Source organism: Dendropsophus ebraccatus, chromosome 1 (genome assembly GCF_027789765.1).
Source record: "Dendropsophus ebraccatus isolate aDenEbr1 chromosome 1, aDenEbr1.pat, whole genome shotgun sequence".
NCBI classification, from domain to species: domain Eukaryota; kingdom Metazoa; phylum Chordata; class Amphibia; order Anura; family Hylidae; genus Dendropsophus; species Dendropsophus ebraccatus.
The window spans coordinates 54,884,110-54,901,198 of record NC_091454.1 but is presented as its reverse complement, the minus strand read 5'-3'; the positions used below and the strand labels follow the sequence as shown (position 1 = coordinate 54,901,198).

At 39.3% G+C, this 17,089-nt stretch overlaps 1 long non-coding RNA gene across 1 annotated transcript; it reads left to right on the top strand.

The window, feature by feature from the left end:
- Window positions 1–4,810: 4,810 nt before the first annotated feature.
- LOC138773935 (uncharacterized) lies at window positions 4,811–10,457 on the top strand. The gene is made up of 3 exons (XR_011360234.1): window positions 4,811–4,880; window positions 7,054–7,107; window positions 10,227–10,457. It is a non-coding gene; the product is annotated as an uncharacterized lncRNA (long non-coding RNA).
- Window positions 10,458–17,089: the final 6,632 nt, after the last annotated feature.

The following is a 17,089-nucleotide window of genomic DNA, read 5'->3' as shown; positions in this document are numbered from 1 at the left end:
AGACACTTAAGGCCCTATTCCACCAACAGATCTGACGACGGATTATCTGCCAAAGATTTGAAGCCAAACCCAGGAGTGGATTTGAAAAGAGGAGAAATCCAATCTTTCATTTTGACCTGTTCTCTGTTTATAGTCTGTTCCTGGGGTTGGCTTCAAATCTTTGGCAGATAATCTGTCGTCAGATCTGTTGGTGTAATAGGGCCTTTAGGGCCATATTCCACCGGACGATTATCGTTCAGATTATCGTTACATCGTTCGAATCTAAACGATAATCGTTCGGTTGAAATGCAGTTAACGATTAACGACCGAACAAGAAATCGTTGATCGCTTTATAAGACCTGGACCTATTTTTATCGTTGCTCGTTCGCAAAACGTTCGTAAATCGTTCGCATTGAATAAGACATCGTTTGGTCGTTCGCAATAGATACGAACGCAATAGCGAATAAATAGCGAAGAAAAACAATCGCAATTACGATCATAAGTAACGATTATCGTTCCATGGAAATGAGTGAACGTTTTCAGGACTTTCGCAATAGCGGTCATTTGAGATCGTTAATCGTTAACGATTATGCAAACGATAATCATCCAGTGGAATAGGGCCCTTAGGGGGACATTTATTATGTGGCACAGCTGACATTTTCTGTTGCAGAGAGCCCACTTGTGCGTAAATCTATTCGCAAACACTATTGCAAATAATTTATGTGCAAGTGGGCTCTCTGCCCTGCTCGCACAAAAAAATGCCGGACTTAATAAATGTCCCCCTTAGACTCATTCCCAACATCCAGCTTTAAAGGGCAACTATCACCAGGTTAGACAAATCTCCTTATTGTGCAGTAAACGCCGAGGAGGAAGGTATGTCTCTTACTTCATTCTCAGTGCCGTTCCGATGCAGTTAGTAGTTTGCTCCACGGTCCGGTAAGACCATTAGGAGCATTGCCCTGCCCCCATATAAATAACCCGCACCCTTGGTCATCCAGCTCTATTCACTATCATAATGGGCGGACTGGCCTGGCTATAGGGTGGGGCCGTGCTCCTAATGGGTGCCCCAGTGCTCCTAGCTGTCTTACTGTACCGTGGAGAACACGACTAACTGCACTGGAACTGTGCCAAGGATGAAGGTAAGAAACATACCTTCATCCTCTGTCTCCTGCACAATAGACACATATCAGCAAGTTTGATTTGTCTAACCTGCTAATATTTCCCCTTTAATTGGGCCCTAAAAGCACATCTTTTTCAGTGAGCAGTGTTCCCTAGGCTTTCCTACACAGAGATTGGCTGTTGAATGGCTTATCCACCTTTATGTGCACTACCCTACTTATACACTGTGATTGTACCATTATACAAAACAAATCACTTTCTGCCTATTGTCTCAACCTTATTTCTCATAGATTGTAAGCCTTTGCAAGCAAGGTGCAGTGGTGCTGAGCTGAAGGCTGGTGGGACAATGCCAGTTCCGTAGTGATTTATATACTGTGTTATCTAATGGTTACTACTAGTAAATTAAAATATCCATTTCTAGATAACAAGAACCATATCCATAACTGGCTTTTAATTTTAACATCCTCGTTTAAATGTTTCAAACAACAAATGTCTTTCAGCTCAAGTCAGGTCGCAGATAACTTCCTCTGAAATCACACCTCGCCAACTTCTTTTTCTTTATCAGATTTGTCTCAACTAAGAATGTGGTCAGTGAGTGTGAAAATAGCATCTTAAAGTTTATTATACATTAACCAAATGACTAACTCCTGAAATTTCCACCATCGAATGCTGAAGCTCTAGAAAGTCCCTTTTGCTGTAGCTGTTGCGCATCCAGCATGGAGAGCAATCCCATCAGATTACACTCAAATTTTCCAAACCTCTCAAGGTAACCTACCAAGTATAAAAAGCTGACAGCTGAGCCTGGGTCAGAAAGAGAAGACACATCAATCAATCATGCTGTTATCTGTGATCCTAGCTCTTTGTCTCTATTGCATGGGAGCAAGTTCGGCACCTCTTCCATCATGTCCTACTACACCATGTAAACAGGCAATTAGTGCAGTCATTGATCATCTACACGGAAGCAATGTAAGTATTTACTGATGGTGTTATACTATTATTCATTATCCTTTGAATGTTTGTTATAGTCTTAAAGGTCATTTAAGCAGATATAGTAATGGATATTATTTTATGCTCCTTTATGTGTTAACTTTAATGGTCTTTATGTGGTTTATTACTATTTTCACACAAACATAATAGATACATAATAGACATAACAGAAACATTTCTGTGTCTATGTTGAGGTCTTGGTCCAAGGCTATAATAACCTAACCTCAGAGTATCATAGTAAACTATGTTGCTTTAAGTTCAGACCATTAGATCCATGGTCGAGCTGGCACATTTCACCATTATACAAGGAAGACCCACATTACACCTGTATTTTATACTAAATCTTTAGATCTATAGTTTCACATGTACACTCACATACACTGTAACATTTATATGGTGTAATATAAAATTCTATCTGCTTTTTAGCTTACCCGTTGGAGAACTCGTGCAATGAATGTGACCGAGGCCAATTTGGTAAGTTTTTACTCTATATTTGCTCTACACAAATAGTTTCTTTGTGGTCCTTTGGTTTGAATTCTTAGTTATGGGCTACTGTGAAAAAGATTGCTTCGTCTTCTCCTTTTAAATCCCTTTTAAATCCCTTAATATTATTGGAGCTTTGGAGTAGAAAATGGGCACTCTTTAAACAATAAACTTTTTTTTCTTCGACTCTCCAGAGTGTCAAACAATTTTGATGGTGTCAGAACCAGGCAAAAGAAAGGCTGATGTTTAGGAACAATAATATGTAGATTTATTGCCCCTTTTCAAGAGCTTAGAGATCATTATGGAGCTCTTTTTTCATTACAGATCCTTTATTGATGAACCAATTTCTCTACTATATTGCAATTATTGAACAGTCATTGCAAGACAAAGGAATCATTAAGACATTGTTGTAATAGAAGAAACTATTTTAGTAGGGATTTGCCTACTAAAAACCCGTAATTGGTGATTCAGGTGTATCATCTTTCTGATTTTCTTATCCAAACATATTTTATTGATAAGGTTAACCAAGCACATATTTAATCCAGATATGCAAGAATTTTATCACTGGGGATATAACCTGGTTTGGATAATTCTTTTCAGAATGCCCCTTCTCAAGCTGACTATATATTTGGTACCATATACTGTACATCTGGCCTTCGTTTATATGAAAAAGGCAAAAGGTTTGGAAAAAAGCCATAACAAAGCACTGATGAAATTTTTGATGATGGGGGCATGTAATGCATATAACAAGAGATGGGTTGCTACTATTAGAATTGGGGATTGTTATTTGACATATATCACAGATACAACTATTAGGGGGTCAGTTATCTACAAATAAAGGTCAGCAACTAATGAGCTCATATACATTCGATAGCTTTTGTCCAAATTCATTGAGCTGACAGCTATTCCTTCTGATTCCCCCATGCATATGCATGTGTTTTATTAGGTAGAGAGGAGTAAACTGCTACCAGACACCTTTGGTAGAGGCTTATATCCAAGGAGTACAAAAGGATCGGGGGTTTAAATTCTCCATGCCTAATCCTTCCTTTCTGGGCTGTGAATGGAAAGCCCAGAGGACCAATCAGAGACATAAAATAGTTGGCAGCTTCGGACAAAATCAATATTCCCAAATACATTGAAGAAACATGGTCTGATGTGTATGGGGCTATAGGGCTCTTAAATGGGCATTGTCCTAGAGACATGTCAAAGGTTTTGTTCAATTAGGGTCTAAGTGTTAAGGCCCTATTCCATGGAACGATTATCGTTCATAAACTTGAACATTGGACATTGTTAATGATGTCTGTGCAGCCCTTGCTGGACAATAGTCGAGTGATGCAGTGGGCTCTGGAAGCAAGTACCTATCTAGCATGTCGATGCTTGCCTATTCAGAAAATTGGGCCGTGTAATAAAGTCTATAAAGCCCATCTCTTGCAGCAAAGCAGAGACTGCAGCAAGTTAGAGAGTGAAGTGCTCAGCCATGTGTGCCTTCCTGTATCTTAGGATCGGTGGGGTCTAAACACCTAGACCCCCACCCATCAAAACTTTTAGTGTGTCCAGAAACTTTTTTTTTTTTTTTAAAGGATAAGCACACTTTAAGCATACAGTGATTTTTCTCCATATTTTGATTTGGATGTGGATTATCCACTGTGACATTTTTCATGTATGTTCTGAAGCACAATACTTGTTGGAATATTCATGAAAAATGCATAGCAAAAATATTAACTTCTGTAAATAGGGGTCTTTATGGCTCTTCAGAACAGCACATTCCTCTACAATGTCAATTTTTAAGATAAACAAGAAGTATGTGAAATATATTACTGAACACTTACAAGTGTTATCACTAGAGAACAACTTCACGATTTAACGATTTATAGTATTTTAGAGTCTTTTATACACAGTAGGATCAAGTTATATGGAGTAAAGTAAGCAAAGTACAAATCCTAAGCTTGACAACTTGGTGACATATTTCTTCCCATAATGACTTTATAAAGTGTTTTATAAGAGATTAGTTTATCAAAGTGCTGCAGTCACTGCAAAAATAAATATTTGTTATAAATGTGTATATAATAATTATTGACCATTCACATCTCTTACAAGCAAGGCACGACTATATATCTACAGTGACTTGTCCATGACACGTCCATTGGCTTTAATGGACTACACTCGGTCCAATAAGGTCAATCAGTACCTTTTAAAAGTTCTTTAGAGAATTAATCTAATTGACATGTATTTCATTTTCCAAGGTTAACTGCAATTTGGAAATCATCAAAGAAGATTTTAACAGTCGATGTAATGAGACCTGTAAAACAGATGTAAGTACTTTATACAGTGTAAACTGTGTTATAGCATACTGTAATAATAAGTAAATGGAAAATAAACATAAAAATATACACTGATAAACAGAAAGGAAAAAGTTTCATTAATAACCTAAAAGGAAATGACACCTTGAAATTGAGATGGTCATTTAGCATACTGTATTTCACAGGAAAGTAGTGAGACCTTTGACATACCCATGTGGTCACAATATGTGAACTTCCCTCTGTTAATATCCTGTTACTAAGCTCTGGCGTTCAGCCACACAATGCACATAGTTACATAAAATCAAGCATATTTTTCTGATCTACTATGTGGTAATCTGTAAGCGCTAAATCGCCAACTTCTCCCTGATATGTCCAGGCTAGACCACAGGGGAACAGGTGAATACTGCTGAGACATATCTGCATTCTTGCTGTAAAATGGATAAAATTGTGGAGAAAAAGAGGCAAAACTTTTAGCACAAATGACTGGTGTTTTCTTTTTTTAAACAGATAATACTTCCAGGTAGCTTTAGGATTGGTCCCACAGAATCAATAATTCTTGTCCTAGGCACCTAAGTCTCATTCTGTATGAGTATGTCTCACTCTTTTGATCTTTCTTGCTTTTCTTTCTACCTCTTGATCTTCTCTTTTCACGTCCCCTATTGGACAAACAATCTGCAGATCTGACTTTCAGTGCTTTACACAGATGACATTTTAATATCTGCTCTTTCCCATGACATCATCCCTGCACTACTAGTACACAAAACAATAGTGATTGTCTATCCATTGTCTCAAACATGACCTCCCATATCTGAAACTAAATCTTTCTTAAAACTTATGTTTCCACCAGATAATAATCTACTCAAACTTGATATGTTAATTTCAGTGTTTGGTAATAGCATTACTCCTTGGCAGCAAGCCCACTGTCATGGGGCCATGTCATACTCAGAGCTGCCCATCACTTCCTATCCAAACTCATGTCCCCTGCACCACAAAGTATACTAAACTCTTATTGTTGCTGTGAGTCATTCTCCTCCTGATTACTGTCACTCAATACTAATTCTATTCTGAATGCATCAGCCAGGCTCATCCTTCTGTCCAGTCACTACATAGACGCCTCCAGTCTGTGCATTACACTGCTTGCCTGTTTACCATGAAATACAATTTTAACTCATGACTCTCAGCCACAAAGCTCTACAGTGCCCTATGTCTCCTCCTCGTTCTACCAACCTTCCTGGGCTACGTATTCTGCTAGTGACTTAAAGGGACTCTGTCACCTCCAAAACACCTGCTATAACTTGCTAAGAGATCAGTAGATTATACATCATAGAGTATACAACACTAATTCTATATCTGCAATTTTTATCTTTCTATGTTCTTGTGTTCCTTTGTTATAAGCCACAAATAAAGGAGTCTAAGTAGACCTCTCCATTATATTCTTGAGCTAAGTAGTCCTTTCTATGCATCAGCATGCCCAGGTTGTAGGCTTACAGCTGTGACATACAAAGGAGTAGAAAGCTACAAATTACAGATTTGGAATCAGAATCCTTTATCCTACATACAGATGACTTTAGTTTAGGGTTTTGAGGTGGGTGGGTTGGAAGTGACAGAGTCCTTTTAAGGTTAATATCCTCCATAATCTGAATTTCCCAAGACATCTGTAATGCTGCAGCACAATCCTATTAATTTCCAACTTCCATAGTTTTAAGTGTGCCCTAAAAACACATCCTTATAGGAACTCTTACCACATTCCCTAATCGCCCTTCTTTAAATTTAAAGTGCACTGTACCTGTCCAGCAAAATAACTTTTGACTTGTCTGGTGAGAGGTCAACAGTTGTTAATTACAGTACTTGTTACTACCATCAGGAGATACGGATGGAAAGAGACTCCAGAAGCCGTGCCATTTACTCCTCGGCTATAACTCCATTATGGCTGGGTACATCAATGGAAGTCTATGATGGACAGAGCAGGCAGCCGGGGAGTGGATTGCGCTTCCGCCATGTCCTCTCCCTGGCTCTATTTATATCTCCTCAGCAGTGAGACCCGGTGTGATCAATAGCTTTTCACAAGTCTGATGACAATTCAATTATTATGGAAACACTGTAGGAAGAAATAATAGTGATTGTATAGTGTAAGTGCTGCCAATAACTAATTCACTATTTCCTCTTTTTACTTAAAAATCTAAAGGTCCATAGAGCTCTTCTTTACAAAGGACTAGAATGTATACCCCATAACTGCAAGGTAAGTTTTTTTTCTATAATACATTAATGATAGTTATTTTGGCTAAAGATACACTTATTGTAGTCATGTTACTTCATTCTTCACACGTCTACATACTGTACTCCTTTAATGCACTAGTCAGGTCTATATTTTAACCGATAGCAAAGATGTTGCACAAGGTTCATGAAAGTAAATATAACATGGTGATGAAGACATTAATTGTTGTAGAATGTACAGAAAAGCAGCACCATTTTAATACTTTGTATTGTCAATACATAATTTAGGGGTTTTCCCAACACAATATGTTATTCCCCATCCACAGGATAGGGGCTACAAAGCTTATTGGGTGGGGTTCAACTGCTGGGGCTTCACTAATCCTAAAAACAGGGACAAAATGGTCCCTCAATGGTGCACTTGGAGTTCACTGCTCAATGCAGTTTCAGGCCGGGTTCACACTATGTTAGACACCAGCCGTTCTGTGACCCAGCCATGTCACAGAACGGCCGGTGTTAGTAAAGATCATCATTCTTTGACTTCCCCTTTAACTACAGTGCAACGTGAAATTTTTATTAATCACGGCCATTGTTACAACGGCTGTGATTAATAGAAATTTTACATTGTGTGAATGTAGCCTTAGGCAGCCCCATAGAGCTCCATAGGATAGAGAGCTGGCAGAGCATATTCTATAGATAAGTTGAGCTGGGGATACCCCATTAAGGTGATGGTTCAGCACTGTATTGCACAGTGCTACACCCAAAGTACCTGCTATTTTATGTTTGTGCATCCTTTCACTGCAGACATGTCCCTCACAGACCCAGTTAGCAAGTAGAGCAACTTACTTTTTACTATACATAGTACCCTATGGAGGTGGGCCATGTTTTACTTACAGAATCAGATTTTTTTTTTAATCAGAACCCTAAAATCAATCTAAATTGTTCTTTATGATACCCATGTCCCTCATTATGTTATGTTAATATCAAAGCAAATTCTTTTGTGATAATGTTCAGTCAGATATAAGAGAATATAAATTGCTGTATTCTTTCTTTCCATATATTGTAGCTACTTGTTTTGTATAAAAAGAGGGACGTGGGTTGCATAGCCTGGAAACTGCACGTTATTCTGTTGTAATAACTTCATATATGGCACTAGAAACATACTCTGTGTGTCGGTTCCCTTATATAGGAAGGCACGTTCCAGCAATGTGGTTAGCCATGAATGGTTGGCTACATCATACTGATGACATTTGTATTTCCTATCTGGAGGCTGATGAGAGATGAATAAAATAACTCTGTTTTTCCTGCCACCTACAATCTCCAGGTCACTAATAATTGTCATCAAGTACTAACTTGGGTTTGACTGATAACTTTACTATACCATTGTTTGCTTCTGAAAGTTTTTTGTTCCAGGCAGTCTTAAATAAGCAATCCTACAGCTAGTCAGCCAATATATATATATATATATATATATATATATATATATATATATACAGTATATATACTCTTGTATAATTATTCCTTTCTATCTTAAAATTCCTGGAATACTTTCCGCTAGTTGGGTCAGGTGATCCCATGGTGACCCCGTTGAAAATACATGTTTTTCTGTACACTCAATGGAGTCACCATCTCTGTCAGAACTTCCTATATGATCAAACTGCAAGGACTGCTTCTTACAAGCTGTCAAGAGTGGAGAGACAAACTCTTATTAGAGTTACTGGTGATGAATATATAGCTCCTGTCACACAGTTACAATGGGTTTGACGACAATTTAGTCTCCCTGACTGTATATGTTAAAGGTGAACTATCAGCAAGTTACATGAATTTAACCTGCTGATAGCCCCCATAGTTCCGGGGACAATGAGAAGAAGGTATGTGTCTTACTTTACCCCTCAGCGCCGATCACACACGTATAGTCGGGGTAAACTTTACTCTGGAGCACTGCCGCATCACCCAGCCCGCTATCAATGGAGGGGGTGGGCCAGATGATGCGGCAGTGCTCCGGAGAGGAGTTTACCCCAACTAACCACGCGGGAGCAGCGCTGAGGGGAAAGTAAGACACATACCTTCCTCTTCAGCATCCCCGATGCTATAGGGGGCTATTAGCGGGTTAGATTAGTCTAACCTACTGATAGTTTCCATGACACGGGGCGACTGTGAGGAGCAAATCAGCGCTCGTTTTCTCCTTGTTCCCCACTCACTGCCGACCCTATTACTCGCGTCAGCAGCGAGTAGGTAAGTGCAGGGGAGGCCACGGGGATCTGCGGGGGCGCTGCCCTGTTGATCACTACTTCATCCGGGCAGCTCGTAGAGGATAGCAGCGGTCTGCTGTTCCACAGATCGACGGCAGCAGTTGCTGCTATCATTGTCGTTTGTCTTTCAACATGTTGAAAGACAAACGAAGCAGCGATCAGCCAACATCGTTAATGACGGCTGATCGTTTCCTTCTATTACACAGGACCGGCCCGTATTCAACCAATAATCGTTCCATTTAATAGGGCCTTAAGTCTCTCAGCTTATTTAGAGTTTCTAAAGATAAGGTTTATTCTAGTGTCCTTTATGAGGGAAGGGCTGCCTATGTGATCCTGTAGTTGCCCACGTGATACTCTGCTGCACCATAGGATTAATAACAGATTTGAAAGGGAGATGATACAGTTTGCAATCTGAAAGTCAAGATGGAGGTCAGAGGCAGATCAGCGGTCACAGCAGAGCTGGGATGAAACAAATGACACAGCAGGAATAGTGGTGGTGACTGAATTATATGGTCAAAAACCAAACAGCAGGAGTGGCTCCTCAAAAAGTCTACCTACCAGCTAGATCTTAAAAAAGAGAATTGGGACAATTTCTGACTTATGAAAATTGAATTATATTATACAGGATATATATGCGTCTGTCATTCTTTGAAAGTAAAATGAACTTTTAGATTTTTTAAAAGAACTTTGGCCTTCGATCAGTGACCTCCCCCCCTTTTAGACAGCTTTTTGTCAACATTGTAAATGGACTACACTGCAGGACTGTAAATGTAGAAAGACTTTCATGAAATACACTTTAATAGGATTAATACATGTATATATAGTGACTAGATAAAATCTCATCCCTATAACACACTCAGCATTTAACAGAAATGGCTTTTTGTTTGTTTCACAGGTTCCAGACACAGTCTGCTCTGCTCCTCCCAATACAAGAAACAGAAACTTTGCTAATGCATTAAAGAATTTGGTTATGACAATACAAAGAAATCAAAAATAGGATCTCAGCCCCATCCAGACATTTTACAGGCAATCAAAACTACAGCTTACAGATCATTTATTTAAAGGGGTAGTGCGGCGTTTAACTTTTATTCACTAAATAACACACATTACAAAGTTATACCCCCTTCCCCGTGTTCCCCCCACCCCGGAAGTTTGGTGCATTATACTTATGTGTTCGCTGTCAACCCCGGTTGCCATCTTGTGTCGACGACGTCATCTTTAGGAGGCCGGCTGAACCGCTCCAGCTGTCCCTCATGCCGGCCCCCCTCTGCTGCATCATCAGCTGCTCAGCCGCGATTGGCTGAGCAAAGCTGTGCTGAGCCAATCGCGGCTGAGCAGCTGATGATGCGGCGGAGGGGGGGCGGCATGAGGGACGGCTGGAGCGGTTCGGTCAGCCTCCCGAAGATGATGTCGTCGACACAAGATGGTGGCCGGGGTCGACAGAACACGTAAGTATAATGCACCACACTTCCGGAGTGGGGGGGGGGGGGAACACAGGGAAGGGTGCCATTCACTTAAATAACACACATTACAAAGTTGTATAACTTTGGAATGTGTGTTATTTAGTGAATAAAAGTTAAACGTCACACTACCCCTTTAAGCGTATAGTTTGAAATATTCTAGAAGTAAAGGGGTTATCCAGTGAAAATCTTTTTCTTTCAAATCGACTGGTGTCAGAAAGTTATATAGATTTGTAATTTACTTCTATTTTAAAATCTCATGTCTTCCCATATTTATTAGCTGGCGTATGTCCTGCAGGAAGTGTTGTTTTCTTTTCATTCTGACACAGTGCTCTCTGCTGACATCTCTGGCCGAGACAGGAACTGTCCAGAGCAGTAGCAAATCCCTATAGAAAACCTCTCCTGCTTTGAACAATTCCTATCTTGGACAGAGGTGGCAGCAGAGAGCACTGCGTCAGACTGAAAAGACACCATTTCCTGTAGGACATACAGCAGCCGATAAGTATGGGAAGACTTGATATTTTTTAATAGAAGTAAATTACAAATCTATATAACTTTTTGAAACCAGTTGATTTGAAAGAAAAAGATTTTTGCTGGACAACCGCTTTTAAAGGGGCTGTCTGAAATGAGTAAAAAGGGGTTTGTTTTCTTTTCCAGAAATAGCGCTACTCTTGTCTATGGGGTGTGACTGGTATTACGGCTAGTCCATATGATATAGCAAACACTGCCTATAGACACTAACAATAGCACTCAACAACATAAAATGTCCTGGAATTTGAGAACAGTAAGAAAGTCAAAACACTGACATAACAAGGTCCAGCTACACTGAAAATTTATGTTATTTATTTCTTAATATATTTATGTTTCTTGTATAAAAGGTCAAATATTTTATTATTATTTATTAATAATATTATTTATTATTACAATTATTTATTTTAAAATGTCATCATATGTTTCCGTGTTAAATTATATTGTCATATTTAGTCATCTTTGCTAAAATATTACAAAGCAATTACAAGCAATTCCCTAATAGTTATTATTGGCCAAGTTGCTTCTGCTTGAACCTTTGGACTTATAAATTATTCTTAGGCTATGTTCATACAAGTTTTTAAGGCAAAAATATGGATCTATTTTAATAGTAATGCTCTTTATTTACAACAGTAATTCTTAAAAAAAAAAAAAAAAAAGATTTACCTCAAAAACGCTGTGTGAACATAGCCTAAGGGTATGTTAACACTGAGCAAATTTGGTGGAAATCCACAGCACAGAGCTCCACCACTGAATTCCGCCGAATTTGCACAGTATGAACACACCCTTAAATTGACATTTTATAACATACTAACTAAAGTACTATGAAACCTGAGAAATACTTAGAGTGTACCTGCTAGCATGGCTGCCGCAGGATCAGCAATGAATTCCTCTCTTCATCCAGATGTTCAGGGGTCCATGGCTATGAACCATGCCGTGATGGAAATGTGAGACCCGAACTTCCAGATGAAGAGAGGAATTCACCGCTCATCCAGCAGCAGTCATGCTAACAGGTACACTTAAAGGCCACGTTCACACAACACATTTTTTGTATTAACCATGGCCATTGTTGCAAATTGCAGTATAACATCTATAACATCTGGTGTTATACTAAGTGTGAACGTGGCCTAAGGCTCCAAAATACCGGCATATAATGCATATCACGATAGTAATTTGCATAATATACTCGTATTTTGGCACCAAAAAGGCGGCCACAAAACGGGTCTTGTGGGAACATAGCCTACAGCCATATGCAGTGTAAAAGCTGCAGATTTTCCGCAGTTGCAGCTCTGAAATACACAGCAGAAAATGTTCTCTTTCTCATGGTTTTCATTCAGATTATGTAAATGACACTGAAATAAAAATGCAGGGTCTTAAAATCAAAATTTGCTGTGTATCTGCAGCGAGCTCTAGGGTATGCTTTAAATACAGTGGTACTTTCAGCTGCTCTTAGAATAAAAAACTAATTGAGTCAGCAAATACAGCACATGCTATGCATCTGAACAGTAAATGAGGCATTGTTTCAGTCGCTTTTAGATATTTACTATTGTGGGAGGGGCTTAGCTATAGGCACCACCCCACTGACATCTATGTAGGGAGAGGTAGTATGTTTGACTCAATTACTAATCATGGAGATAGCAACCACTTAATGTTACAGTTTGCAAAGTTTGTAGTTGCAGCATATAACAGGAAGTATTTTCACAATGTATAAGCAGGAAATACATCTAAATACCATACAATAGCTGATTTTTCCATCTCTGAGCTGTGTTCCTTTACTGACTGTGAATGTATGAATAATCTTTGTCTCTGTTACTTGAATACTGTGACAATTCCTCCAAGTGTACATTTATCCATTTGGTGATTTAAACAGAGTTTCAAACATTTTAATATGATTGTTCTTTTTATTGTTTTAAGCACATTCAATTACAAAGTAAATACATTTCAAAACCTGATTGTAATATGTTTCATTGTTTTTATGTGGAGAATATGATATTTGTGTTAGCGAGGGTCCTCAAAAGTAAAGAGACTTCAAAAGTAAAATCGTTTTGCAGATGCAATCTAGTTCATATTGGCCATTACTGTGTAAATTGGTCATATATGATCAATAATACTGGGCAAAGGATGGACATTCTTTCAGGGAATGTTCTGAGTACATATTTTTAAACTGCACTACATTCTTTTATATTAGTATAATTTAAGAACCATACTGTTAAGATCAGTAACCTCAGCAGAAACAATTTTTTATGACTTGGACAAGAAAAAAATTACAAAAAAATTCTTCTTCACAATTAAGGGTAGGGCAATCTTAAAGGGTACCAATCAGCACTGTGCTGATATGATTCCCAGCTGCAAAGTAAAGATCTACTGTGCAGTTCCCTGAGCATAACAACTGCAGCGGTAATCTTACTCAGAGTTTTATTCCAATGCACAAGGTCGGGAGAGGGGCAACTAGTCATGTGAACGGGGAGCTGCCCATGACTAGTCACGGCTCTCTTCTTGTCAGCGCACAGTGCGGGGATGATTGACAGGCAGAGAGACCCGTTAGTGGTTTGTCTGTCAATCATCCCTGCAGAGCACGGTGACTAGTCACTGGCGGTTCCTCGTCCAGATGACTAGTTGCTGCCCCTCTCCCGGCCTTGCACACCAGAATAAAACTCCTTTTCCTCCCATGTAAATCTACCACTACAGAAGTGGCTGCTATGTTCCCCAAGCTGCACAGAAGCTCTATACTGTGCAGCTCAGAACCATATCAGCACAATCATGCTGATTGGTTCCCTTTAAACTTCTTATTGACGACATTATATACTTATAGACTCATTACTTCACAAACAATTATTTATCTGTTGTGCCACTTTCCTGTAAAAAATGGTGAAAATCACAGAGTACAAATATAGATATGTGTAGTTCTCAGCACCATTTAAAAGTTTACACGCTGCACAGTTTATATTTACCTGTATAAAACATGTCTTTGTTGTCTTTTTGGCCACAAATGCTTTTTATCATTGGTGGACATTGTAATGTGGGTGGGGCTTCACAGCCATTGTGCCATAGTCCCTGCCCCCTACATGATGTCATCAAAATGGGCTGCTCCTACTACAGTTGAGGCTGGGATTCATCTTCTGTGGCACAGGCACGGTAAGAGCAGATAAGGATACGTCACTGCCCCACTTTGCCTTAGCCACAGAAGATGAGTCTGGCCTCCACTGCAGTAGGAGCAGCCCATTTTGATGATGCCACAGAGAAGGCGGGAAGGTTCGCAAATTATTAGTGTAAAATTTGTGGATTTTAGAGTCGAACCTTATTGAACCACACTAAAACAGCTAAACAATTGTTTAGCTGTTTTGGTGCAGTCGTTGTGCCTCCAGCCTGCTCAGCTAATTACTGACTGGAATGGGACAGCTCCATGGCCAGTGATTGGATGAGCGGCTGTCTCTCTTCAGACAAGAGTGACAACCTGCTCAGCCAGTCACTGGCCACGGAGCTGTCTCATCTCAATCAGTCACTGATTGGCTGAGCGGGCTGTCACTGCAGAGATGAGATTAACAGCCAACTCAGCCAATCAGTGGCTGTCTAGCTATCCTGTCTCAGTCAATAATTGGCTGAGCGGGCTGGAGGCATGGGGACACAGAAGAGGACACCTATACAGAGTATTACCAATTTTTTGTTCCTAGGTCTTTTTTCTATGCAAAAAAAAAGAAATTTGTCTAGGTACATATGGCAGGAAGCTAAACCTATAGTTTCGTATAAATTGATAACTAAAGATAAATCTGTGGGAGGTCTTAGAGTGCAGAATTTATATAGATACTACAAGGCAACACTAGTAGCTTCTTTATCAGCTTGGTGGGAAAATAAGACAGAAATTCCATGGGTATCTATAGAATACAATTTAGTGGGGAAGAAAAATTTACAGGCAATAATGTATGGCCCAATGGGTGCCAATTCCAACTTATATGTCCCCAATATCAAGGGCAGTTCTTACAATATGGTACACATTTATAAAAGAAGGCACAGAAAAACTGATACATCAAGCAATGAGGGCACCGATTGAGCTGTTAAATGTTGGTGTTGGAGGACATAAATATGAGAGAATGGAAACAATAAGGTATTCATTTAATTCAACAGCTGTATACCGAGAATAAACCTATCCACTTTTCGGAATTACAGCTTGCATATAATCTCAGTAGTAGAGGGATGTTTCGATCCCTCCGAATCAGCCATTATATAAAAGAACAAATGAAGCTGATGAGACCCTGTAGGAAATCAGCGTTTTATTATTTTCGAACAAATAAGAAAGGGTTAAAATATTTATTTAACTAAATGGATAAGTGCACAACTTTTGATAAAACGAGCCCTTTCAATATATGGGAAAAAGATTTTAATAGGAGCATATCAGAGGAGGAATGGATACCAGCGCTAAACTATGTGCATAACTCACTACCTTGTGTATCACATCAGGAAACAGCAATCAAAATAATTTATAGGTGGTATTACACATCAACTGGGTTACACAAAATTTCAGTAAGCAATTCAGATCGGTGTTGGAGGGGATGTGGGCAAGAGGGGACAGTATTATACCTATTTTGGAGCTGCCCCTGTATTAAAGCATATTGGAATGAAATCTGGGCGAGAATGGAGAAATTTATGTCGGGGGTGAAGCCAGTCAAGTCACCCCAATTAGGGCTACTGCTAAAAGGGATTAATGAGATACCCCCAAAACACTGTGGGCTATTTGGCACAGTATTGACTATAGCTAAAAATTTGCTGGCAAAAAATTGGAGAAGTACTGTAATTGCTGGGGTGGAAGAAGTGTGGGCTTTAGAATAACAATAACAAATAATATAATTGTGAAAAAATCATAGCAACAGAGAGAGACCAACTAGGTAAATTTAATAACAAAATGGCAAAGTTGGGGAGTGGAGAGTAAGGATCACACTACAGAATAAGAAGATAAGGAGGAAACGAGGAAGTAGAGACTAATGGAAAAGAACACTATTTTAGTTTGAGATAGGCAATTATCTTTGAACCCACCCACTGCAGCCCTGGAAAGGGCTAAACATATATGTATGTTCGTTTTGGGTATGGTATTGATGTGGTATGCTACCATGAATATACGGGGGGTAAGCTAGACCATAGATAAGAGGAAGAGGTAATATGTGGTAACACAATGGGTTTTATAGGCTTACCTATACTAATGTTTAATATATGATATATTGTTCATGGTTGTATGTATTGGAAAATCAAATAAAAACTGAATTATAAAAAAAAAGAAGAGGACACCGGGGGAGCATGAAGATGTAAGCATATAATTTTTATTTTATTTTTTTTACGAATTTTAAAAACATTGCAGTTCATCCCTAATAATAAGGATTAAGGTAATTACTTGGAAAAGTTATATGCAATGCGCAGATTGGGCTTAGATTGTGTATGCATTAGGCTGGCACAACCTCTCTGTCCCTCCTCATCATCATTAGGAATGATCCAGGCAGATTGTCTCCTATTCAGCTGTGTAAATACTGAACATGGGCTGGATCGTAAAGGCACCTGTGCAATGTTCAGACAGGAGAAAATGTTCCAGGGGCATTCCTATTGATGAAGAGGGTGGGGAGGAGGGACAGAGGGTTGGTGCAAAGTTAGGGCACAGATACTCTAAGCCCCGGCCGTTGGGCACGGGGCTGCAAGTTTAAAAGTTGTTTTTAGGCCTGCCGAACGAGCCCCAGGACAGATCTTGGATTAAAAACAGCTATCCGAAGTAAATATCCAGCAAAAATTA